At 37.3% G+C, this 25,568-nt stretch overlaps 1 protein-coding gene across 2 annotated transcripts in view; it reads right to left on the bottom strand.

The window, feature by feature from the left end:
• ZFHX4 (zinc finger homeobox 4) overlaps positions 1–25,568 on the bottom strand; it is a 158,922-nt gene that overhangs the window by 88,306 nt on the left and 45,048 nt on the right. The window lies entirely within an intron of this gene.

The raw sequence follows: 25,568 nt of genomic DNA, 5'->3' as shown, positions 1-25,568 counted from the left end.
ACAGTAGTTTATTTTTTAAAAAAACTTTTCTCCCATTTTAATTGGGGTGGTTCAATTCCATACAAACAAGCAAACTCCCAAAATAAGAAAAGCAAGGAAGAGGAGAAATATTAATAACTGTGATTCAATATAAACTATGAGTTTTAGTAATTCATTAAAATATTTTTATGTGCTTCTTTTAAAATACATAAATGGGCACAGGTGGTATTTATTTGGTCTTAGATTGGTTGGATAAGGGTTAGCATTCTGAAATTCAGACAAACAAACAACAACTTCATACACAGGATCAAACATGTTGATTCCTACCTTCCCTCCCCCACCTCCCTCGCTTTTCGCATCTGAAAATGGTTAGTACGAAAAGAATAACTAGCTGGTGAGCCTTTCCAAACACCAAAAGACAGGACCCGTATATTATATTTGGTTAACGCTCATGGACAGAAGTTTTCGTATTTTGTTTTTTAAATCGAGTGAAGTGATGTTCTGTTCTAAAGCGTCATTCCCCAAATTTTTGTAAAAGGTTCAGTTTCTGATCATCCCCATTCCCAGAAAAAGCAGCTCAGCACAGCTCATGTAAGTGATGGCCCATCACCTGCAAAAACAAATGTTGCATAATTTACCTCCGAAAACAAAACCTTGAAGAGTCAAAAGATGAGATTCTTGAGTACCTGGAGACAAGCTTTTCTTTCCTTAGGATGGACACTTACAAAGATACCCAAGCCTGGATCTAAACAGGAACATGTCTGTGCCCTTCACAACACACCAGCCTCAAGTCGGGTCCAAGAGGGAAGCGACAATCCAGGAACTGACCTTCTCAAGTCCCAGCCACCAGATCTGCCTGAGGCCACAGGAAACAGGAGTGTGTGTGCCCCAGTCGGCACGGTGGGGTAGGGAGGGTGGTATTTGCTATTATAACCCACCAAAACACTTTCCAGAGGGGAGGGAGGAGAAATTAAACTCCTTTTTTTTCTCATGTAAATTGAGGACCCATTCACCCCAATTGGTATTCCACCAATGCCATTTCTAAGATTTCAGTCTTCGATATATTTATTAATAAATAAATCACCCGGCGATTTTCTTTCCAGCACAGTACACCTGTTTTCCATACCTCCTAGGAATCTGTATGCTTGTTGATTCGAGTGAATTAAAAATGGCACCAAGAAAAGGAGCAAGGGCTATTTAACAACGCATTTCCCTGTGTCTCCAATCTGCGCTGTCTCGCACAGAACCTCGTTTCTTGTCACTCTGCTGTTAAGAACAGCAGGCCACAGCCATTCAGGCTGCCCCATCAACTGTGAGTTTTAATTTGAGCCACTTTCACATTTAAAAAAAAAAAAAAAAAGAAAAAAAAAACAGAAAAAAAAAAAACCTTACTTTTTCCGCCAACCCATCTTTACCCCGTGTTGCACCACCTAAAGCTTTCAGGCAATGCTCTACTCCGGATCAAGCCAAGCATATCAAGGGTGCCTGCAACACTCACAGGCTAATGAACAATGCACAAAAACAAAAGGAACAGCAAGACTCCTATTATCTGATCTTCCGTAAAACACAAAAACGGCCTTCTCTGGTACAGAGGAAGTGCCAGGAAGCCTGCAGGTGTGAGCCAGTTAAAAGAAAAGGCTTGGGCTAAATAGATTCTTTGACTGTCAGGGATTAGAGTCATGGCACTAGTGGTAACACACATCTTTTCCTTTAATTTACAAAATTTTCTCACGCGTCTGCAAGAGTTCACCCCATCAGGGGCTTTCTGAGGCCATTGAAATGTCTTAAGTTTTAATTAAGTTGGAGTTGTCAGAAGAAAGCTTTTTTGGCACAGAGTCAGGGTCATTAATTACTGCTATCTTTGTTTCTTTCTGTAAAGAGAGCTCTGCTGACTTGTTGGGTTCCTTACCCAGCCTACATTTTCCACCCTGCAGTTCCCATTCACTTCCAAGTGGGACTTGATTAAGCAGTTTACCAATTACTTCCATCAGTGTTAGGTACAAAGCATTTACACAATCTTAAATCTTTAAAAAAAAAAAAAAAGCATTTCTCATTAGTGGTTTAGGGAACAGTATTAATAACAAATTCATCTAGCCACTGGATTCTTGCATGGATTTTTGCATTTAAATATAAACATCCTCACATTTTTCACATCATTATCTATTCAAGCCACCTATTCATATTCTCACAGCCTGTGACTCTGCCTTTTAGGCAATGCTAATCAATTTTAAAATTATTTACTTTACCCTATAACACAGAACTCTAGCTGGAAATACCCAATTTTGCCTGCTATCTTTTCAATCAGGCCAATATTTTTATTGTTTCTAGATAAAATCGGCTGCCACTATCACTGATAATATTTTGTAGATGTAAAAGAGCAAAAGTTTTAGATAGCTTGTTAGTATGCTTCATACACCTCTAAAATAATTTTTTAGCTATTTGGACCAAGTATCTAGACCAGTACAAATCCTTTAGAATTGACTGTCTTGTAAAAAATTTTCAAAGCTCTAAAATATTACACAGACCTGAATATGTGTCATATATATCTAATTATGTATGTAAAAGTCAGGAACATCATATTTCTTTTTTAAAAATCATGAATTTAAATTATGATATTTATGGGAAAGTATACTATTTTGACATAATTGGAAGTTATCTCCCTTACAGTATATATTTTGCATGTGTCCCTTAGAAATATCATACATAATTTCTTATTCTTCCATTTCACAGAAAAAAATAGCAAAAGCAAAACGGTTTATTTAATATTCAGAAATGAGAATGAAGCTGAATAACTCATTCTCTCAAAAATCAGGAAACATAAAATAGAGTAAATGTGAATCAAGACAGATGTATTTCTGTCAGCCAATACGGCTAGAATTAGTCTTTGAACTTAGTAACATCTATTTTTAAATCTGAATGAAATGGATGGAAAAAGATTTACAAACCTGGGCAAATTCAATTACCAGAATCACCCATTTCTTCCTGATGAACATATGATACCACTTCAAAATATTTTTTTCCAGTAATCTCATCGTCACCTGCCATGATTAACAATAACAAACGCGTTACCACCAAATATGTGCCATTTCAGACCCAGGGCCCTGAATGCCATAATAGCACTCATCACTATAATGATAATGACTCATTATTATCTGATGATTCTCAGATGAGAAACTTCTGAGCCCAGAATTTGGACTAGACTCTAGGGTGGGGAAAGCCAAAACAACCAGTGCTTTCATTCATTCGGGTCCAAAAATGGGTCGCTTTGGAAGGGATAGGAAAATTCCTGATTTGACTGAATAGCTGATGCTGTCATGTCTCCCAGATAAAACTGTAATTTTTTTTTTTTTGCCAGTATACTCTTTTACTTATTAAGCCTGAAATGATGTGCCTGAAAAAGAGGGGTATAATTTTCCTCTAGTCCTCGATAGAAGTTCTAAATGTCATTTCTAATCCATAGCAAAAGATATAAATTTAAAGTATAGATGAAATTAATTAGATAATCAAATTAGCTACTTAGTTCATTTAAAAAAATCCAAGTTTTCTAAAAAGTAGTGTAGTAATGGTCCTACATAGATTATTTCAAAGCCAAATATTAAAATGAAACTCATCTTCCAGGGTTAAACAGTGACAGAATATGAAGGCTCCATTCTCCCATCCTTTGTTTACATATCTTTTGTATCAACCCAGAGGAGACCAAGAGGTAGAAGACTGTTTTTCACCTCCAAACCACTTGTAAAAGTGCTAGAATTAAGTAAGCACTTAAGAATTGAGTCAATGTAAACAAAAATATGTATGACATATAAATCATTAAACTCAGAACTCAACCAACTTACTAAATATGATTATAGAAGAAGTATATTATTTACAGATTTAGATAATAATTCTGTGACATTTAACATCATCTAATAACTCTATGAACCAATTTAGCCCACCTCTAGTTTATCTGAATATATCTGACTATAGTATGGATAGAGTATTTCTAAATATGGATCTTTCCTATATTAAACTTTTTCTGGATTGTCTGAGTAAATGTGAAATGGTTATGTGGAGTTTGGAAAGTTAGTGGATACACTTTTTAACCATTTTTAATTCCACAAACATTCAGTGCGCGCACCACGGCAAGCGTTGCACGAGGTACTGGAGATCCGAAGGAGGGCCAGTATCCCCTCAGTGAACTCGTGGCCTCAGAGAAACAAAATGAACCCAAAAAACCTGGTGCGGTAAGGTCACTCCCTGGGGAGAAACAGGAGATTCCACAGGAGTAGATGAAAGGTCCTTCTGGCAGGTCCACCCACAGTTAGCCTTGTGGACAGCAGGTGGAAGGGCAGCCAAAACGAATAGAACAGCATGTATCATGCCTACAGGTAACAGAAAGTGTGGCATATCTGATGCACTAGGAAGTGTCCTGAGAGGCACATTTGGACAGAATGTGAAGTACCTTGCATGGCAGGCTGAGACTGGACTCAGAACTGAGTGACTTGGGGAGTCACTGAAAGGTGTGAAGTGGGAATGAGATGGGTTTAGTCTTCATGTTTCATAAAGACCACTGCGGCCACAGCAGACTGGACGAGCAGTCTGGCTGTATGGCCCTTAAAACAAAGGCCAACAACAAGTATTGGCACAGCTCATCACTGTTCCTCCTCTTGGCTCCTGGCTTTTGCCCTAATTCTCCTGATACGTCTCAGTCTCCCTTACCCATTACGTGTTTGTGTCTTCCAGAGTTTAGTATCATATTCAGGTGACTCCCAATTTCTATATACGACCCAGGTCTCTCCTCTGGGATCGAAATTCATTTCCTACAAACACCATCTTGGTATATCCCCTTGGATGTCTCAGGGCAACCAAAACTCAAAAACTACAACACTGAACTGATTCTCCCTTTTTACTTGTCCCCTACTCTTTCCCACACTAACTTCTACTGAGTCCTTTTTTATACACTAGGCACTATTCTAAATGCCTTCTGAACATTCTTTGATTCAATCCCCACAATGTGGCCTACAGAGTAGGTACTAATCTTATCCTCCATTGTAGAGATGCCGAAATCGAGGCATGCAGAAATTAAGCAGTTTGCCCAAAGTCATAGTGTCGATGACAGAGACAGTAGTCTGAACCCCTGCAGTCTTTACCATGACACCATACTCCCTCCCCAAGCGTTTCCATTAGTGTCACCTCAAATTAATTCAGAGGTTCATTCCAGAAATCTGGAAGTCACCTTTGATGCTGCTTCTTCCTTACCACCTACCTCTAAATTATCACTCCTTCTTAAATATACCTCTTATTTCTCCATCTGTCAACTTTCCTACCTGTTACCACCTCTCAGGCCATCAACTCTTATTCCTTCTATTCAATTCAGACAATAACCACAAGTGCCTTGAAAAAGCAATCTGATTCTGATTCATGCATTCAACAATTTATAAAACATTTGTTACATGCCGTGCACTATTCTAGGTACTGGAATTGCAGCAGTGAATAAAACAAAGTCCCTGCCCTCACAGAGCCTAAAGTCAAGAAGCAAAAAAGAAATTAAAAAAAATAAATACATAAATTCAGGTTTTGATAGAGGCTGTGAAAGAAAATGAAACAGGAAAAAGTAGGCAGAGAAGGTAGGGGTGGTGGAAGAAAACGCTATTTGAGAAGCTAATCTGATAAATTCACGCCCCAAGTTAATACCCTTCAATAGTTTTCCTTTTCTCTTAGGATAAAACCTAAAATCGTTAACATGACTCTAAGGTGACCGTATGGCCAGGCCTTTCCAGATCACTTCCAGTTTAACACCAATTGCCCCTTCATTTAAAATATATTTCAGCTTTGAAGATTAAGTACATGGTCCTCATACCTAAGGGCCCTGCATGATTTGGCTTCAACCCAACTGTAGCTTGGGTTCATTCATCTTCTGCACTTGCTCACTTTACTCCAACTATCCTGATTTCAGATCTTCCAAGTAAGGTTCATTCCAAGGGTAGAGCTTCCAGAATTCCTTCAGCCTTGAATGCTTTCCTTCTCTACTTTGTCTTATTCCCATTCATCCTCTAAGTCACGGTTTTTCAGCTTAAGAGTCTTTTCTTTTTCTTAAGAAACCTGCCCTATTTCTTCACCTGTTGTACTCTGTATTTTTTCTTTGAAGCATTTATCCCATTGACAATTAAATATTAATATAATTGATTGATAGGTGTCTGTTTTCTCCACCAGACTAAAGCTTCACGATGGCATGGAATGACTCTTTCAAATTCATTGTTTGATCTCCAGTACCTGAATAATGCCCAGCACATAGCAATATGCTAAATAATATGGTCAGAAAGAGTAATAGGGAGGCAGAACTAGTGGCAGGCAAGAGAGGAGTACCCGACAGACTGAAGAGTTAATCAGGACAAAATATCTGATAGTACTTCTTGACCGGATGAATATAGTGAGGAGCAGTAGAAAGAAGATTAAATATAGCTCCCTGCTTTCTTTCTAGCTACGGCAAGTGAATGGAGGATTCTGCCATGGACAGAGATGGGAGATGCAATATCATGACCAGGATGGAGAAAGGGATGTGCTGTATTTTAGACATCCTACATTTGAGACACCTGTGGGATGTCTAGATAGAGATGATTATTTACAGCAAAATGTATTTGTTTTATAACAGTGATATTTTTAATAGAACCTGTGTCAACTCAGGTCCAAGAAAGCTTTAACAAGACTTGTGAAAAAGCTAGAAATTTCCATTTTGCCTGGCAGAAGTGTGATTAAAAATAAATAAATAAGTAAAATAAAAGCCATGGTCTTTATTTTGCCTATCCAGCCTCAATTTTGAGGAAGTAAGCTTCAGCTCACAGTGCTGAGATGGCAGCAGGAGCCTGAAATCCCCACCCACAGGTTTCTGATCACAGTTTTGTTTTTGTTTTTGTTTTTGCGGTACGCGGGCCTCTCACTGTTGTGGCCTCTCCCGTTGCGGAGCACAGGCTCCGGTCCTGCAGGCTCAGTGGCCATGGCTTACGGGCAGCATATGGGATCTTCCCGGACCGGGGCACGAACCCGTGTCCCCTGCATCGGCAGGCGGACTCTCAACCACTGCGCCACCAGGGAAGCCCTGATCACGGTTTTGATTCCAAAAACGTGTATACTGTTAAGAAGTAGTTAAAAAAAAAAAAAAGTCATAGAATACCTAATAAGATGATAGGAGAAAATGTGATCAATGTAAAATATTAAACTTTTCTGGTTTATTTGCTGATATTTAAATAATAATTTTTAAGATTTTTGGCTCCATGCACTGATGTATATGATAATTTGCAAAGAGAATGACATCAAGAGACCCTTTGACTCCAAAAGTAGAGTCAAGTCAAGGTGATTCAATGGAAAGCCTCTCATATAGAGAAAAGTACACAAGGCATACGAGATGATGTCACAAATATAAAAGCAGGTTCATTCTCCATGTTCAAAAGTAAGGATTTTTAGAGAGATCATTCTCATTATCCATCACCTTGGGTTTCCTTGCAATACCTGACATTGCCGGCCACCTTTTCTTTCTTGATATCTCTTCTTTTGACTTCAGTGGAAAGCTCTCTAAGCTCTTATCTTTCTGGTTGTTTCTGTTTTGTCTTTTTTGGTATCTCTTCTTCTTTGTCTTAATACAACATAGATTTTTTTACTGTACTCTCTCTGTCTTTCAACAGCAAATCTCTCCTATATTATTTCATTTCTCTCATAGATTAATTTATCTCCTTGATGCAGATCACTCACAAATCAAGATACCTAACAGTGACCTTTCTTCCTAAGCTCACATCACGCCTCTAACAACCCAAAATCTACCTCCACCTTTCCTTCAAATGCTACAATCCACACGTGAGTTCATTATTCTTCCTTTTAAACCTGTTTCTGCTCCTCCTTTGTGTCCTCTATGTTTCTGATTATAATACAAAACAGAAATGTGGGTGTCACCTCAGAAACCTTCCTTTCCCCTGCCTTGGGCATCTAGTAAGTTGTTAAGTGTTTATCTGTTCTAATACAGTCTTCATCCTTAACTTTCTGCTCCCATTGTCCCTACCAAAGCTAGTTACTTCATGGGAACTACTGTCATCATCCCCTAAATAGCTTGACTATACTCACAAGGTGAGCACTTAGCATCATGGCCTGCATTATTACTCTTTATGACCATTAATATTATTCTTATATCATAGTATGCCAATCCTGTAATCAAAATCCATCAATGGCACCCTACCCTAGTGTTTACTGAATTCCCAAATCCTTAACATATCATTCAAAATTTCACATTCCTTTCTTGATTATTCCATTCCTTGCCCTTACATGCAAGAAAAAACGAACTGCTCACCTTTTTTATTAAATACCTCCAGCTTACTCTCTTATCTATTTGCCTTTGTTCATAGTCTCCCCACTTCCTATCCTTTCCACTTTCCTGTGCTTACGTATCCAAATTCCACCCATTATTTAAAGCCAAATCCAAATGTCACCTCAACGATACAGCCACTATGGAGTACAGTATGGAGGTTCCTTAAAAAACTAAAAATAGAGCTATCATATGATCCAGCAATCTCACTCCTGGACATATATCCAGAGATAACCATAATTTGAAAAGATACATGTACCCCAATGTTCATAGCAGCACTATTTACAATAGCAAGACATGGAAGCAACCTAAGTGTCCATCGACAGATGAATGGATAAAGAAGATGTGGTATATATATATATATACACACACAATGGGATATTACTCAGCCATTAAAAAATAAGAAATGATGCCATCTGCAGCAACGTGGATGGACCTAGAGATTATCATACTAAGTGAAGTAAGTCAGACAAAGAAAAATATCATATGATATGCCTTATATGCAGAATCTAAAAAGAGGATATAGATGAACTTATTTAAAAACCAGAAATAGACTCACAGACGTAGAAAACAAACTTATGGTTACCAAAGTGGAGGGGAGAATGATAAATTAGGAGTTTGGGATTAAAATATACACACTACTACATATAAAATAGATAACCAACAAGGACCTACTTGTATAGCACAGAGAACTGTACTCAATATCTTGTAATAACCTTTATAGGTTATTGGAAGAGAATGTAAAAAAATAATATATACATTTTTATATATATATATATATATATGTATGTATAACTGATTCACTTTACTGTATACCTGAAACTAACACAACATTGTAAATCAACTATATTTCGGTAAAAATTAAATAAACAAAAACAAATGTCACCTCAACAAAAAAGACTTTCTTAAGCACTACAACCAGAAATATCCTTGTCTCCCTTTAAACCAAACATTATTTTATCTGAATCCCTCATGGTGTTTAACATATTTTCTCTTTCATTACACTTACTTACACACATGCCTTATTTACTCCAACTATGTGTTCACTATAGGCTGTCCAATCCTTCTCTACAAAATGGATTCAATAACGAACCACGTGCTTCCATTTAGAAAAGTAGTTCTCTTTTAATAGCAATATTGTATTTTGGAAGAACAAAGTTTTACAGAAAGCGCAAAGTTCAATTTTTGCTCTACCTCTTAATAGCTATTTGTCTTTTAGAAGTTAATCCCTTGAAAGCTCAATTTCTCTTGTAAAGTATAGCTAATGCTAACTGTCTCACATATACTTATTTATTTATTTTTGGCTGAGTTGGGTCTTTGTTGCTGTGCGCGGGCTTTCTCTAGTTGCGGCAAGCGGGGTCTACTCTTCGTTGCGGTGCGCGGGCTTCTCACTGCGGTGGCTTCTCTTGTTGCGGAGCATGGGCTCTAGGTGCGTGGGCTTCAGTAGTTGCGGCACGTGGGCTTAGCTGCTCCATGGCATGTGGGATCGTCCAGGACCAGGGCTCGAACCCATGTCCCCTGCATTGGCAGGCGGATTCTTAACCACTGCACCACCAGGGAAGCCCTGTCTCACATATTTTTAATAAGATTGTCAGACAATAACACACAGACCGCTGTGTGCAGGTATCTGATAGATGCTGTTTCTCTTTCTCTCCCCATTCTATTTGCAGTAGGTCTCTAAGAAGGCTTATGTACCCATGAATGCTGATTTTACTGAGCAGCATTCAAAGACGTGCTGGGAGAACAAGAGCACGTGAGATCTGGGGATGAAGAAGGCCAGCCGGCCAGGAGAACCCAAGTCATGTTTCCTAGTCATTAGGGCAAAACTGAAGAAAACACAAAGGTTTACCTAAAGAATTTGTCCCAACCCAGAAATATCAACATAATGTTAATATAAGAGTTAAGAAAATGGAAGGAATTGGAACTAAAGTACACTGACTAAATATAAGGGGATGTAATAAGATGCTTTTATGTTACCTCATTTAATCTCCATTTTACTGATAAGGAAACTGAGCTCCTGTGAAATGAAGACACCTCTGTCACCTATCTGGTAATAAAACTGAGATGCAAGCTTAGGACACGCTGATTCCTATGCCTGTGTCATATTTATTGCATCATGTTGAGACAGATAGACAGACAGACAGACACACACACACACACACACACACACACACACACACAGAGACACCCCTTTATGAGAGAGACAGAGACAGACAATGAAACAAGGGAACTCTGATTCTCTGAAGAGTCTGTCTTTCTGCTGGGTTTTGACTGGGAGTAACTGAATATTAGAAAGGGAAAGAAAACTATATTAATAGAAAAGCTAGCATGGGTCCCAAGCTATGCTGGACCAATAGAACGCTGCAGACTCATTCTTGAGAAAGGAAAAGTTCCATTTTCTTGAGATAATAAATTATTCCTTTCACTAGTAATTGAAAAGCAGTAAAAACACCTTTTTTGTACATTCTAAAAGAACTTTTAAGAATTATTATAAAATGTTTCAATAAATCAATATTCAGATAAATTGCTCTCAAAATATTCTGCTGAGCATTATTTTACCGGCTAACCTCCATTCTGAACCAAAAAGAGAAAAGGGGAAAATAACTAGAAAATTTGCTATTCTGATCTTAAATCCATAGATCCTTGTAAGGCCTACAAATCCCATGAGATATTCATTTTTGATAATCAATAATACAGGATTCAATATTTTCCACAGCCCCTGGCCACAGAAATAATAGTGTTTTTACTTTTCAAGCAATAACTAAAATTGGATATTTCCTCAAAGAAAGGTTATTCATATACTTAAGTTACATGTGCTTATATGTTATGCTATACATCACTTTAAATATCCCAGTTGCAGTAACTTTTGAATAATTTGTTAAGTCATAAGACGGCCACACAAAATGTTGATTTGATTAAGCTCTCAGCAACCTCCCACCACCAAATCACATTAAAAATGGGAGAAAAGAAACACAAAAATATTTGCTAGAACCAGAATTAAGACATTAAGATGCTTCTTAATAAAAATCCCAATTACTTGAATAAAACTTTTGACATCAATTGGCCTACATGACCAATTTTCAACCTGTCCTTTTTAACACTTGCTCCACAAGATTTCTAGAAAATACGGCAGTACTATTATCACGTAATCAATCATTTTTCAAAGTTCCACCCTATTTGTGTCTAATACTTTTAACACTTTTTATGTTCTAGCCATTTCTTCTATCACTGAGGGATATAAGACACATTAGAAAGCTTTCCCTGATTTCTCTTAGCTCTTTAACTGTGGTCATGCCATAGATGTGTTATGATCTAGATGAAAGCATGGATTTTTGAAGTGGGATAGATTGAAATTTGGATGCTGCTTCTTTAATTAATAGAAGTATGATCTTAAGTAAATTATTTAACCACTAAGCTTCATATTTCTCTTCTTTTTATTAAGAGCTATAATAACTGCTACATGGGCTGATTTTGAAGATTAAATAAAATAACAGGTATGCGGTACCTAATAGTACTATGCCTGGCAATGCAGCAGATAGGGAATAATCTGTTCTATTGCCCTTTTTGTGGCAGTCTATATTCTTGCATTTTAATTCCTTTTATCCTCATGGATATTCAGTAATGATATAGGAACACTGATATCATGCTACATAACACACTGTCATCCAGTTTTGGTCCCATGTCACTTAGAGGTGATTTCTGCTGGGATTATCGTTGTTTATTAGAGAAGAAAAGTTCATTTCATTCAAGATATATCAACATACACTTATAAAATATTAATATTTGAGTAAAACTACCTTTAAATATTTATTACCCAAATTACCAAAAAAGGGGCATACACCAAACTATGCTCTGAAATTGATTCTTTTTAAGAATTTTGGCACATCTACAATTTTATATACTCAAGAAGTCTTCATACAGACAAATGTGTGGTTTAGTTAACATTTATAATGATTTTTTTAAATTGCAGTTTCTGGGACAACTTTGTACAAGGATTTATTATTGTATTTAAGTAGTGTCTTAAGGTATAATTTTTATGGTCTATTAAGCATAACTATCAAGTACCTTAAACACAACTAAATGAGGTGGAATTACTGTTAACTTGTATTTTAGGTTACCAAGTGCCCAGGCAATTCCAACCTACTGTATCCGGAATGGTATTTTATGACAGCTCGTGACTTTCTATGTTGAGCTTCCTTGACTTAAAATTTTTATGAGATTGAAAACTGGCCTCTGAGATGGTGACTAAAAGTTGGGTCATTAGCCTTCACCTTTTAAGAAATAATGTCTCAGCAGGTTGTATTTGAACCACTTGAGCTCCAGAAGGTGTTAACAGAGTTGTTAATTAACCTAGGTCTGGAACCTATTGTGAAGAATTCCAGAAAGTTGGAACAATAGTGAGGTACTGCTTAACCCACAGCAGGGAAGAAATGACTTTTGCTTCCAATAACATAGTCAAAAAATTTAATAATATGGATATTAGGTTAAAAAAAGAATGGCAACCTGAAACTAATGGTCAGAAATAGAGGCAAACTGACATTGCCTCCGAAAGGACCAGCTGGAGTGGGAATGGACAGGGCTGGACATTTAGAGATTCTGTCTTTTTGGAACAATCTCCATCTCTACATATGAATATGAATGGGCAGTAAAAGAAACAGCAAAATGGCATCTCTTCTATATTCAAGTCTTTGACCAGCTCAAGTCTTTGCTTAAATCATCCAAGATTTCAAAAATCCACAAGGATAGAGATTTCATGGCTTTCCTTGGTAAGCTTGTTCTAATGCTGAATTATCCACTTACAGCTGAGAAGATCTCAAGGTGAAAATAATCTCTGCTTAATTTCACAGTAAACCCAGTTGGTCTATAGAACTAGAGAACTGGCTAGCATAACCAAATAAACAAACAAAAAAATTTCTCCATTTCTTGGACTAAAGTTACTAAATACTCCTTAGTCATCCCCTTTCCAGATTAGTATCAGTGATATTGACAATTTCCTTTGAGAAATTGTGTAAAGTGTTTTAATGAGCTTTGTCCCTTTTACATTTCTCTATATAGCTTTTTTAAAAAATATGTAATCCTAAACTCTGTATATAAGATCTGACCAATACAATGAGAGAACCCCTATTGCACTCTCAATGCCCCAATACTCCCTTCATTTTGTTAATGTTGTTGAGATCAACCGTATAATTAAAGAAACAAATGATGATGATTACAAACACGAATATAAAGTTTAGGTGCTACAATAAAACATGTAAAAATTAATATGACCCATATGCTAAGATGGATCTTTAAATGATAAATCATCCTTATTAACACTTTTAAACCAGAAAGTTTATAACATGCATGATTGTTACTCTTATCATTTGTACTTGGACATACCTTTTAAGCAGTTTGTATAAGCGCTTATAGTCTGTATTTCTTAGATAGAACCAAAGTAAATTTTGATTTCTCTCTTTTTACTTCATTTCCTCAATAACAATCAACTATGATATTTATGAGTTTCTCCTGGAAACACGTTTATTTACAACCATTATTGTATGTACCAATAAATCACGTTCTTGATTTTATTCATCAAATGTTAATGGTTCTGCAGACACCCACCTCTCCCATCCAAGGTTCTCACTGCTGAAGGGTCTCAGGCACCAGAAACTCTGAACCATAGGTTGGAAATTGCCTATTCATGGGGGGTGGGACTAGACAGAGCGGAGCGGCAGAAGGACCTCCACATTAAAGGTAGGAAAACCTAGGTCCTGATAAGAGAAGAAGGCACAGAAGAAAGAGGAAATAATGAGAATGGCTGCCCATCCTCAACATCTAGGTGCAGGGAACAAAAACCATGAGAAAAATAAGGTTTAATAAAGATGAGAGATAGAAAGAAGAGTCGTAAGAAACCCTTTGATCCAGCACCTCTTAAGCAGGAAAGTTTCAAGGACAGATCTTGTGTGATATTATTTCCAGAGAAAGAATAATATCCCTTTGAGGAAGTTGGGATTAACATATACACACTACTATATATAAAATAAATAACCAACAGGGACCTACTATATAGCACTGGGAACTATACTGAATGTTCTGTAATAATCTATGAGGGAAAAATAATCTAAAAAAGTATATATATATATATATAACTGAATCACTTTGCTGTATACCTGAAACTAAACACAACACTGTAAATAAACTATACTGCAATTAAAAATATATTAAAATAAACAAAGAATAATATCCCTTTGCCCTTCAAACATCTCTTCCCTCATGTTCATTATTACATAGACCTTATTTGGAAGTGGTAATTGCTTTAATTCTGTTGAAGAAGTAGAAGGCTTAAAACTGCCTCTACTTCAGGGCTTCCCTGGTGGCACAGTGGTTGGGAGTCCGCTTGCCGATGCAGGGGACAAGGGTTTGTGTCCCGGTCCGGGAAGATACCACATACCGCGGAGCGGCTGGGCCCGTGAGCCATGGCCACTGAGTCTGCGCGTCCGGAGCCTGTGCTCCACAACGGGAGAGGCCACAGCAGTGAGAGGCCCGCGTACCGAAAAAAAAAAAAAAAAAAAAAAAAAAAAAAAAAAAAAAAAAACTGCCTCTATTTGAGAGAATACTCTAATGAAAATGTATTTTTAGACATAGTATAAAAGATGACTACAAAGTGGCATCATCTTGGAGGAAGACTCTAGACTTCTTGGAAAAGATAACAAAAAGATGAGACCGGGGTGGTAAATGTAAATTGATTCTGTCTATATTTATTTGAACCTCCACAAATAAATAGTGTAAGAATTGATGAATCAAAATTTGTGATTATAGCATCCCTGAGAAAAATGAATACATCTGGTTTCATCATGTTTCAGACTTGCTGGCTGGCTCCTGATAAACTCCTGTTAACACATTCTAGTATTATGTATATTTGAAAGACTGTGAACAAAAACAACCTAATGCTTAGAACTTACAAAATATTGTTTACATATTATCTCATTTGATGTTCACAAAAAAGTCAATAGGAAAGTCAAGGAAGACATTAATTTATTTTTATAAATCTGATTTTCTGACTTTTACTATTACATATATTCCTAATATTCCTAGTATCCTCAATTGTATTCTTCAATATTTGTTTTGTCAACTAGAAGTTCCTATGTCTAATGCAGATATAATTACTGTCCTCTAGGTAAATCTGCTTCTTTTCTCCTGACTTCATACTTCCTATAATCTCCAGGAGGCTAGCTCTATAAATACTAAGAATGTAATTGGGTGTTCTGGACCAGAAACTAGTCATACTTTCTTTGTAGCACTAGTGGGATGGTGTCTTACTCATTCACGATGGTATCTATTAAAACAAAGTACTCTTGTAAAGCATCTCAATGTGTTTTCATTGAACTACTGGCTGTCCTCCAGAGGGGTAGGCCCACTCCAAGAAAGCATTCTAAAAATCTTGATTTTATTTGTAAGTAATTTTTCTTCAAATGACCTTTCAATTTTAGAGTATTCTACCCAGTCATATTAGTACTAAATAGCCCAAACAAGACAACCCACTGCAAATATTCCCAAGTGATCTATTGTAACATGTTTCCCTCAGCATCATTCTGTGTGTGGAGTCAAAGAGATGGCTCTAAAACTCAGGCCAGAAAACAGTCAAAAAGGAGACATTTGCTTCTGAGTCTCATTTAAAACTCAACAGGCTTTATCTGTGAAACATTCCAAAGTTCAAGAATCAAATGATTTTTTCAGTCCGAATACTAAAGCACTTTTGCTTATATGTTAAAACACATGTATTGTTGAAAAGAGTAGTTTTCATCTCTTCAGATTCAAGATTCTCTTTTTATAATGTCCCCTTTACTATACTGAATAAAATCACATATAATGTTATCTATCTACACACAGAAATTAAACAACTCAATATAATGACCTACACGTATAAAGACAGAGAGAACAAAAGGAATGTAAAATAAAACAATACACATTTCACTTTGGAGAGGCTGAGGCATGGCCACATGTATAATGAAAGAGGTATATGCTTGCAGCCATAGGTAGCAATAGTGTCACTGTGGATTCACAGGCACAAAGTCACCTGGTTAAAAGTGTCTTGCACAGCCAACTCACATTTCATGAGGAGGCTTCTTATTAGTGATGCAGTTTCTCAAAATGGTAAAAAGTACAGTGGCAACCCCAGTTCTAACAGGCGAGGTAAAAGACGCTTTGAAAAGCTGACTCTCAGCTCTCAGAAATAAAGCAGAAGCTCTCACACATGGCAGTGGTCCAGTGGACCTGACCCACAACGATGAAATGCCTTTAGAAATCTATCACTGTGATCACCAACATCACCACAGATTTTCAGAACACCCCTAGGACGATACTACCCCTGCTTAAACCTAGGAAGTCAACCCAGGCTTCCTACTGAAAGCCAGACTAAATTTGAACTGTCGGTGATCGTCCTGGTTCAGAAAAGCTTTCCCTAGCTCCCAGGACTAAGGGATTAAAGTCCTCTGTTTACATGTCTCTTTCACAGCACATACCTTAATTTATCAGATATGTGATTTTAAAGTGTTTATCTCCACTTTCAAGCTGTAAGCCCCACAAAGGCAAGTCAGCGTCTGTCTAACCCTGTAGCCTTAGTTCCGAAACTGATGTCAGCACATGGTAGGTGCTCAACGATAAAGGAATGTTAATGAAAGAATGGATAAATGAATTTGTATCCACTCAAAAGTTTGAAGCCCTGACATACTGTTTCACCGGGTAAGGTGCTGAGATATTGATCTCTGAGTATGTATATCTACCTATTGTACTGAACATTAGGTGCATCTTTAGAAATTTTTTAAAAAAGAAAAAAGCTCTTAGGAGAAACAATAAAAATAAGTCAAAATGAGAAGGCAGTTCTTCCTTATGTAATGAACTCAATATGTATTGTAGAACACAGCCTAAAAACATATGATCTTTAGATGCTTATTAGTGGACTAGGTGATTGCTTGAATTGCCAAAAGAATATTTTCAAGGTACTAAATGAATATTTATGGTTTCTGTAATTAAAAATGGCTTAACAACATAACCTTCGGACAACGTATCTTAAGAACTAAAGAATCGATCACTTACATCATTTTCCCGCCTTAATATGATAGTTTCAAGCTGTCTCTCATGGAGAGTACTTTTTACTTTATTTAGATCCTATTTCATTCCACAAGAGGTTTGAGGTCTATATTATAAAGGAAGCATTTCTATCCTTGGTAAAGACTGAACAAGTTCTTTGACTTTTTATCTTGGAACTGAATAAAATCAACCAAATTAGAACTCAAGATAAAGGTTGAAATATCTAAATGTTATAATAATGAATTTAACTATCCAAACACATCTCCAAACCAAAACTTAGCCAGATGTTCAATCTTCATTTCTGCTTTTCCAAGTGTCTGCAGTTCCCTCTCTTAGAATACTGGAGTGCTCAAATCTCTGATAGTTAATTGTACAGGATTACTGTTGGGCAATCGACCAGCTCCCTGGCCTGGGGGCAGATCATTTTATTTAATGGTTCATCACCAAGGCTTTACTAGCGCAAAGGACAACACAGATCACTGCAGTATCACAAAAGTGACCAACCAAGAGTCAGCCCATCCCACCTGGGAGGAATTTCACTTAATAAACGACCTAGGTAAATGGTAACCAAAACAAGTAGCTATTAAGACCAAGAGCAGGTTAAGTAAAATAGCAAATGGGAGAACGGATTTTTTTCACCTTTACTTATAAAGTTATATGTTACCTAGTTCAACATTTCTCTCAAATACAGTAATTTGCCTTAAAAATACAGAAATAACATCTGCAGTGGGTTGAAACACAAAATCAGATAAACAAAAAAGATAACGACATTTAAGGTTTGAGAGTTTCACATTGTTTCATCAAAATTGGACTTTTTAATTTTCAAAATATAAATACCTAAGTAGAAACAGTAAAAACAATGACATTTTTGAAATAATTTTATTTTGTGGAAAATATTTAATTCACAAATCAGCACTATACGAATGAAAAATTAATTTTTAAATTAATCTTCAGAAAAAGAAGGTAAATACATGCCCAGATGTATTTCACATTAAAGCCTGGATGGCTTACGTTTGGGAAAAGAGGTTGTTTGCCAGCAAAACCAGAGAAGTTGCCACAGGCCTCATACCAGCTCTGTTGAGCTCAGAAGTCATAAAAATGATTAAACTCTTTAAAATGATATTTACCTAAAAACCTAATTACAGATGAGAGGGACATACTTGTTCTTATGCTTGATATTAAGACACAGTAAAAATCCCATTTGTCTTTTTTTTTAAATTTATAAATCATTTATGCAATTTGCACCATGTTTTTCTATTTGGGAATATCTTCCTCCCTTCTACTTGGTAATTTCTCAGGCACCTTTAAAGACTGAGACCCAAACTTGAGTCCCCCTGAAGGCTCCATGACCATCTCTGTCCTCTGTGCTCCCAGAAAGCATTTTTCCTACCTGTTTCTCCACTCCCCATGTTGTGCTGTCATTTACTTGTTTACATGCCTCTTTCTTCCATCAGAGCTCCGTAAATGAACGGACTACGTTCCCTCCTTTGCATCCTCAGCATTCAACATAGTCCCTGGAACTTAATAAGAGCTGAATATATTTGTTTTAGATGAATGAATGATGTTTCACAGGCAAACTATGTCGCTTGACTATGATAATAAAGCTCATGAATGAAAATATCTGCGTCAGAATCTAAAATGAACAGCAGTCAGAAGTCACTGGTCCCCTGTCACCTGCTGGCTCGGGGCTGCCTCACTGGGGAACCCTTCACTGTGCACCTCAGTGTTCCGCCCCTGGCGCTTCGCCTTTAATCTCCCTTCTCTCCTGGGCGCCTCACATCCTGTCTGTTCTGATTAGGAGACACAGGCATCGTACCTTTCCTGTGAATCAGGAGATGGGTGTTCTAGCCCCAGCTCTTCTCAGTTAACTATATGAGCTTTAGCAAAACACTGCCCTCTCTGAACCACCTTCCTCACCCACAAACAAGGGAGAGAGGTTAGGGCATGGGAGGTCATGGGTGTAGAGTGAGGCGGACCTAGGTGCAAGCCTTTCATGCCCCTAAACGCGTCAAAGAGCCCTAAAGTTCATGTCCAATTTGTAAAACCACCATGATTGATCCGCTAGTTTCATCAGATGGTGGTAAAGAGCAAACAAAAGCATCATAGATTTAGAAACAGGGAAGTGCTTAAAGACCTCTGATCTTCTTCTGTAGAGAGCTCATACATCAATGTAGTAATCCACTGTCCTGCATTCTCCCTGAATGCAAATCTGACTACCTCACCCCCCACCCCCCCACATTGCACATCACGCATACCTCTTCTTAAAAGACTCTAATGGTTGCGCTCAGAATAAAGCCCCTCACTGAGCCCCTGGTGAATCCATTTCTAGAGATTTGCCCTCTCAGATGGCGTCTCACCAGCCTCACTGAACTGGTTCCGAGTCCCTGACTATGTCCACCTCTCACTGCTGCACATTTACTAACTCTGTTCCCTGACACCCACTCCCCACACCCCAGTACTTTCACATACCTCTCTCATAGCGCTTGCCATGCTGTATTGCAGTTTTTTTTGGTCTGGCTTCCACAGAACAGAGGTGGTTGTGTACACAGTTGTATGGTTGGTGCCCAGCCGGGTGCCTCTTGTGTGTAATGTCATTGAATAAGGTTTGCAGGAAGAATAAATTACTGCTTGGAAACCCCTGCTTGACAGCTATTCATGTTACTGGGTTAAGAGTTGGCCACAATGTGTATTGATTAAATATGGATATCTCATGGTAAATTCCTTCCTCATTATTGGAAAAATAAGCCAAGCTGTGGTCAATTAAGTAAATGCAGAGGAAAATATGATATTAATTTGGGGGTATATAATAGACATAATAACCATTTTTTAAAATTTGGCAATTTATACCCTGCTTCTTTTCACAAAGGATACAAGAAAGCACATTTGTGGAGTGAAAAAAAAAGAAAAGAGGATCAGAAATATGCATGCAAGTAAGGATCTATGAAGCTGCTATAGTTGAACAGTAAATCTGGGTCTGAGCTTCCTGGGAAGCAAAAATGACATTCACAGTAACATGTACTCCAATCTTGATGTAGCAAGAGGGTGGCGGTGGTGATAGCATAGAGGAAATGGTTTGAAATGTGAGCAATTTGACTGTTTGAAAAAATGTAATAGATGTTACATGCGATATGCATGCATGAAATTAAAATGAACCCAAATTAAGACAAAATATTTTATAAGGTATCTATCTTTAGAAATTTCACTAATAATCAACAAAAGCCACATTGTCGCTTCTGCAACCTATGAGCCTCTACCCACCCATCCCAACCCCAATCTAGTCCTTCTGTTTCTTGCTCCTGAAATCTGACATGCAACCTAGTAATGAAAACATAGGTTGAACAGAGGTGGAAATATTTAATGCTTTACATTTTGAAAAGTGAAATTATTTAATAATTGGGCCGGGGAGATACTACACAAATTACACTATAAAATAATAATTTATGATTTAAATGAAGAACAAAAATAATTCATTTCTCTTCGATCTTCATACCGTTCATTAAGCCAAATAAAATAAGTGAAAGAAGAAGATGACATGACAAAGTCCTTCCACGGTGGCCTTGAAGAGACAATGCCACCACTGCATACTGAGAGAGCCGCACCTCAACGAACCTGCACCAAGAAAGTAAAATTCTTCTTTGAAAGGAGTTGACTTTGATGCATCTTCTAGTGGCCTAACTTAATCCAGATAATGACACTGAACTCACAGGAAGTAAATTGATGGAAATAACGTTAGGGTGTGGCCTCTGAAGGCTGTGATGGTACCGTGAGGTTAAGTGACAGAGAGAAGAGAATGAGCTGTGTCCCACCACTAGCTCACAAAAGTGAGATCATTAATAATGCTAAGCTTAACCATGCAGACTCTCTAGAGTTTACTTTATCTATGCAACAAATGACACTTGCTCTAAGACTAAAGTTTCAAAGGCTCTGTCCTGATGCTTAAAAGCAAACACAACTAATAACAAAAAACAACAGACTATTTCTACATAATTTCCAACAAGCAATTTCTATAATGTTTTGGGTTACTTTGGGTTACTTAACAGAATGTTCAGACTTTCAGACAGCATCCATAGAATGCCAAATAAATGCACAAGTACTAGGTTTAACTTTTAATAAACAAGTTTGCAGGTAGTCCATTTTGTAACATGTATTCAGTATAATAATGTTTAACCAAGGTTTTATACTATCTATGGAACCCTGCTCTTCATAACCTATGCTAATGAAGACTTGACTGAAGAGTCAAAAAGGGGAAAGCAATATGAGTTTCTCAGGAAAAGAAAAATATTTCCCTACACTTAGATCTACAAAGGTAGAAATGATAAAAGACTGATGATTTGTATAGATAACAACTAAAACATCCCTGAGTAAAAACACTCCATAATTAAGTTACAAGCAAGCAAAAAAACTGGGAAAATATTTATATCACATATAACAAAGAGCTAGTATTCTTAATATATAAAGAGCTCTAATACATGAATAAGAGAAAAACTGAACACCTCAATGAAAAATTGTGCAAAGTATATGAGCATACAATTCACTAAAGAATTTAAAGAAAGTTTGACCTCACTATTAATAAAAGTAGAGTAACGATAAATACCTTTATTTACTATTAGGAAACATTTAAAAGAATAATAGCCCACAACATTGGCCAGGATATGAACATTCTCAAAAATTGCTCGTGCAATATTAATAGACCCAACCACCTGGTGGGCAATTTGGAAATATGTGTTTAAAAATGCATGCCATATAATGAAGCAATTCTCTTCCTACAAATTTATCATAAAATAATTAGGAAAGTATATAAAGAAACACAAACAAATATGTTCCTAAGAATAACTGTTCACATTTCCTAAATGCCAAGTACTGTAAATAACACTTTATCTGCTTTAATCCTTAGAGCAATCACATTCTACTGATGCAAAAGTAAAAGACTTATGTAGGTGAAAGAATTTTTCAAAGATACAATGAGCAGAGCCAAGGATCAATACCATGTCAGTATGATTTCAAAGCCTTAACCACCAACTTATAGAAGGATAATTTTTACTTATTATTATTATTTTCTGATTCGAAAATGTCCTAGGACAGAAACAGAGCGACTAGGACAAAGGATTGAAGATCCAGAGACATAAAGAGGAACAAGAAACAAATCAGACAGACAAAAATGAAGAAAGACAAAGAAACAGAAAGAGAGCTGGAAAGGTAAAAAGACACAGGTGGAGAAATACAGGATATGACAGAGAAAAGAAGAGGCACATTTTGAAATTATTAATACTGTATCTGATTTTTTTCTTTTGGCTGTCTTGTTTCTTATTATTTTTTGAAATAAGTATTACTAATGTAATATACATATTTTTAAAAATAAGTGAATTGACAGTGGAGGTAGGGAACACAGAGTTATCTAATTGGTTATATGCCTAGAGCACTACTAAAGCAAATAGGCTGGGAGGTTTCGTAAGTTTGGATCTTGCACTAAAGGCAGAGGGTATAATTCCAAAATGTAAACCAGTAAAGGTTTAGTAAACATTTCTGGGAGCACACGATAAAAGATAAAAGAAACTTCTGGTCCAACTTAATTCCAAAGAAGGCCCGGAGTGTGGTTATTCTATGTTGTTGATCTGGGGATACACATGTAGTTTATAAATCCATACAGAAGGAAAGACCAGTATCATTTTTAATGGAAACTATAGTCCCTATTTGCATCCCCAAAGAATGTACATGTGTGCACCTATGTACTCACACGCACATGTGTGCATGCTTACACAAAGCTCATAAAACAACACAAAAACAAAAATAAACCCGGAAAACTTTTCAAGTGGCTATGACAATGCTAAATGGAGAAGCACTAATGGTGGTAGATCAACCATGTCAATTTAGGACACGAAGAACTAACTATGTCACTGTAGAGGCTTCACCTTCTTCGATTACACTGCCTAGGGTTTGCAGCTAAAATTAGGTAAAAAACTGTTTCTGCCAGAATTGTCTAGAACCACATATTTTTAAACAGCAAAAGATGAAATATATATGAACTGCTACATGCAAGTGTTTTCCATTCTTTTAAGTCATTGCCAAATTTTTTAAAGCCATAATTTAGAGCCATACTAAATATGATTAAATATTTATGAATGAAATGACATTTTCCTTTTTCTTATCTTCGTGAAGGTAATTGAAAATTATGAATAACACTGTCAAAACTCTAAGCTTGGGCTTCCCTGGTGGCGCAGTGGTTGAGAGTCCGCCTGCCGATGCAGGGGACACGGGTTCGTGCCCTGGTCCGGGAAGATTCCACATGCCGCGGAGCGGCTTGGCCCGTGAGCCATGGTCGCTGGGCCTGCGCGTCCGGAGCCTGTGCTCCGCGGCGGGAGAGGCCACAACAGTGAGAGGCCCGCTTACCGCAAAAGAAAAGAAAACAAAACAAAAAACTAAGCTTCACAGAACTTTCCCCAAATTGACTCCGAATGTCCAGAAAGGACTGCAGGGGAGGCTGGAATCAGTTTGAGCATCTTTCCTTAAGAATTAGTTTCTTTCTAGCAATAATAATCTGTTCTCAGCACCAGGGTGGTCTATGCATGCTGTTCACGACCGCCTTAGGATACACATTGCTTGTAAAGACTACTCTTGATGAACTCAGTTCTCTAAATGCTCATCATCAGAGCTGGAGCAGTATGTTACAAATGCAAATAAATTGAGACTTTCTTTCCTAAGTCAATATTCTGACCAGAATGAAGCATACAGAGAATAATATCATGTATAAACCAACAAAAACACCAAAGACATGAATTTGTGGCCAAAGTGCTTACCTAACAGCAGGTGGCAAACTATAGTTTTATCTCACCTTCTTTCCCACTCATTTCCCCCACAATTAGTTCCAAAACTTCTGATAAAGGTGAGGTGAGAAAGCAAATAGTTTTGCTATGGTTTAACTGAACCTATATCAGAGACGGAAATAAAGGTGGCAAATAGGTTTCAATTTGCCTGCCCCTTCTTTTTTTTTTTTTTTTTAAAAAAAAATCTTTATTGGAGTATAATTGCTTTACAATGGTGTGTTAGTTTCTGCTTTATAACAAAGTGAATCAGCTATACATATACATATATCCCCATATCTCCTCCCTCTTGCGTTGCCTGCCCCTTCTAATCAACTGGTAAGCATTGCCAAGAACACTGTGTCAAGAAGGATTCTGAGTGGCTTTATTAATTACTGATGTCTACCATATAAACCCAAGGGAGACAGTGGAGACTACCATTTGATTCTATTCTTCCTTGGCTTTTATGTCTAATATACTTCCATTCTTAGTTAGGCTTATTCTCAAATGTCATCTTATTTTCATGGAAATATAAACTACTAGATATAAGTCGGGGTTTTTGTGTGTGTGTGTGTGTAAATATTAACATAGACATTAGTTAGGCTGAGATACCCACTCAGCAAGAGGTGATGGACTGAAAGATTTAACCAGGTAGTGAACAGAGATGAGGGAACACATGACCCCCATCGCATGTGAGTCAGAGGAACGGATTTGCTGTGAATTCCAAGGGCCTCCAAGAAGCATTGCAAAGAGGAAACGAGAAATTCCATATTTAAGCTTCCTGTAGAAGATTGGGTGATGTGGGGAGACAAGCGCATATTCCTACTAATCAGTACAAACTGTTTACCCTATTCTTTTTGTTTTTTTGCAGTACGCGGGCCTCTCACTGTTGGGCCTCTCCCGTTGCAGAGCACAGGCTTCGGACGCGCAGGCTCAGCAGCCATGGCTCACAGGCCCAGCCACTCCGCGGCATGTGGGATCCTCCCAGACCGGGGCACGAACCCGTGTCCCCTGCATCGGCAGGCGGACTCTCAACCACTGCGCCATCAGGGAAGCCCCTACCCTATTCTTATTACAAGTTTGGGTCTTGTCAGCTTCTGTATTATAAAAAAAGTATGAGAAAAATGGCTTAAAAAGACAGTAAACATTTCACTCTCTGAATGATTATGCGTTATTTTGTTATTTTTATCATTTATTTTCAAAATAGTTTACAAAGGTTTAGATGAGTGCTTATAGTAAAGGAGGGGAAAGGCGACATTTAGATTCAGGTCTGAGTTTGAACCTCAGCTCTGTCACTGAATTGTTTTCATTCATCAATTTCTACATTTGACAAAGGCATTAAGTATTATATGTAATGGGAAAACAAAACAAATCAAAATATTTCACAGAATTTA

This window comes from Lagenorhynchus albirostris, chromosome 17 (genome assembly GCF_949774975.1).
Source record: "Lagenorhynchus albirostris chromosome 17, mLagAlb1.1, whole genome shotgun sequence".
Classification (NCBI taxonomy): domain Eukaryota; kingdom Metazoa; phylum Chordata; class Mammalia; order Artiodactyla; family Delphinidae; genus Lagenorhynchus; species Lagenorhynchus albirostris.
The sequence above is the reverse complement of the archived record's forward strand: the minus strand, read 5'-3'. Positions and strand labels throughout refer to the sequence as shown.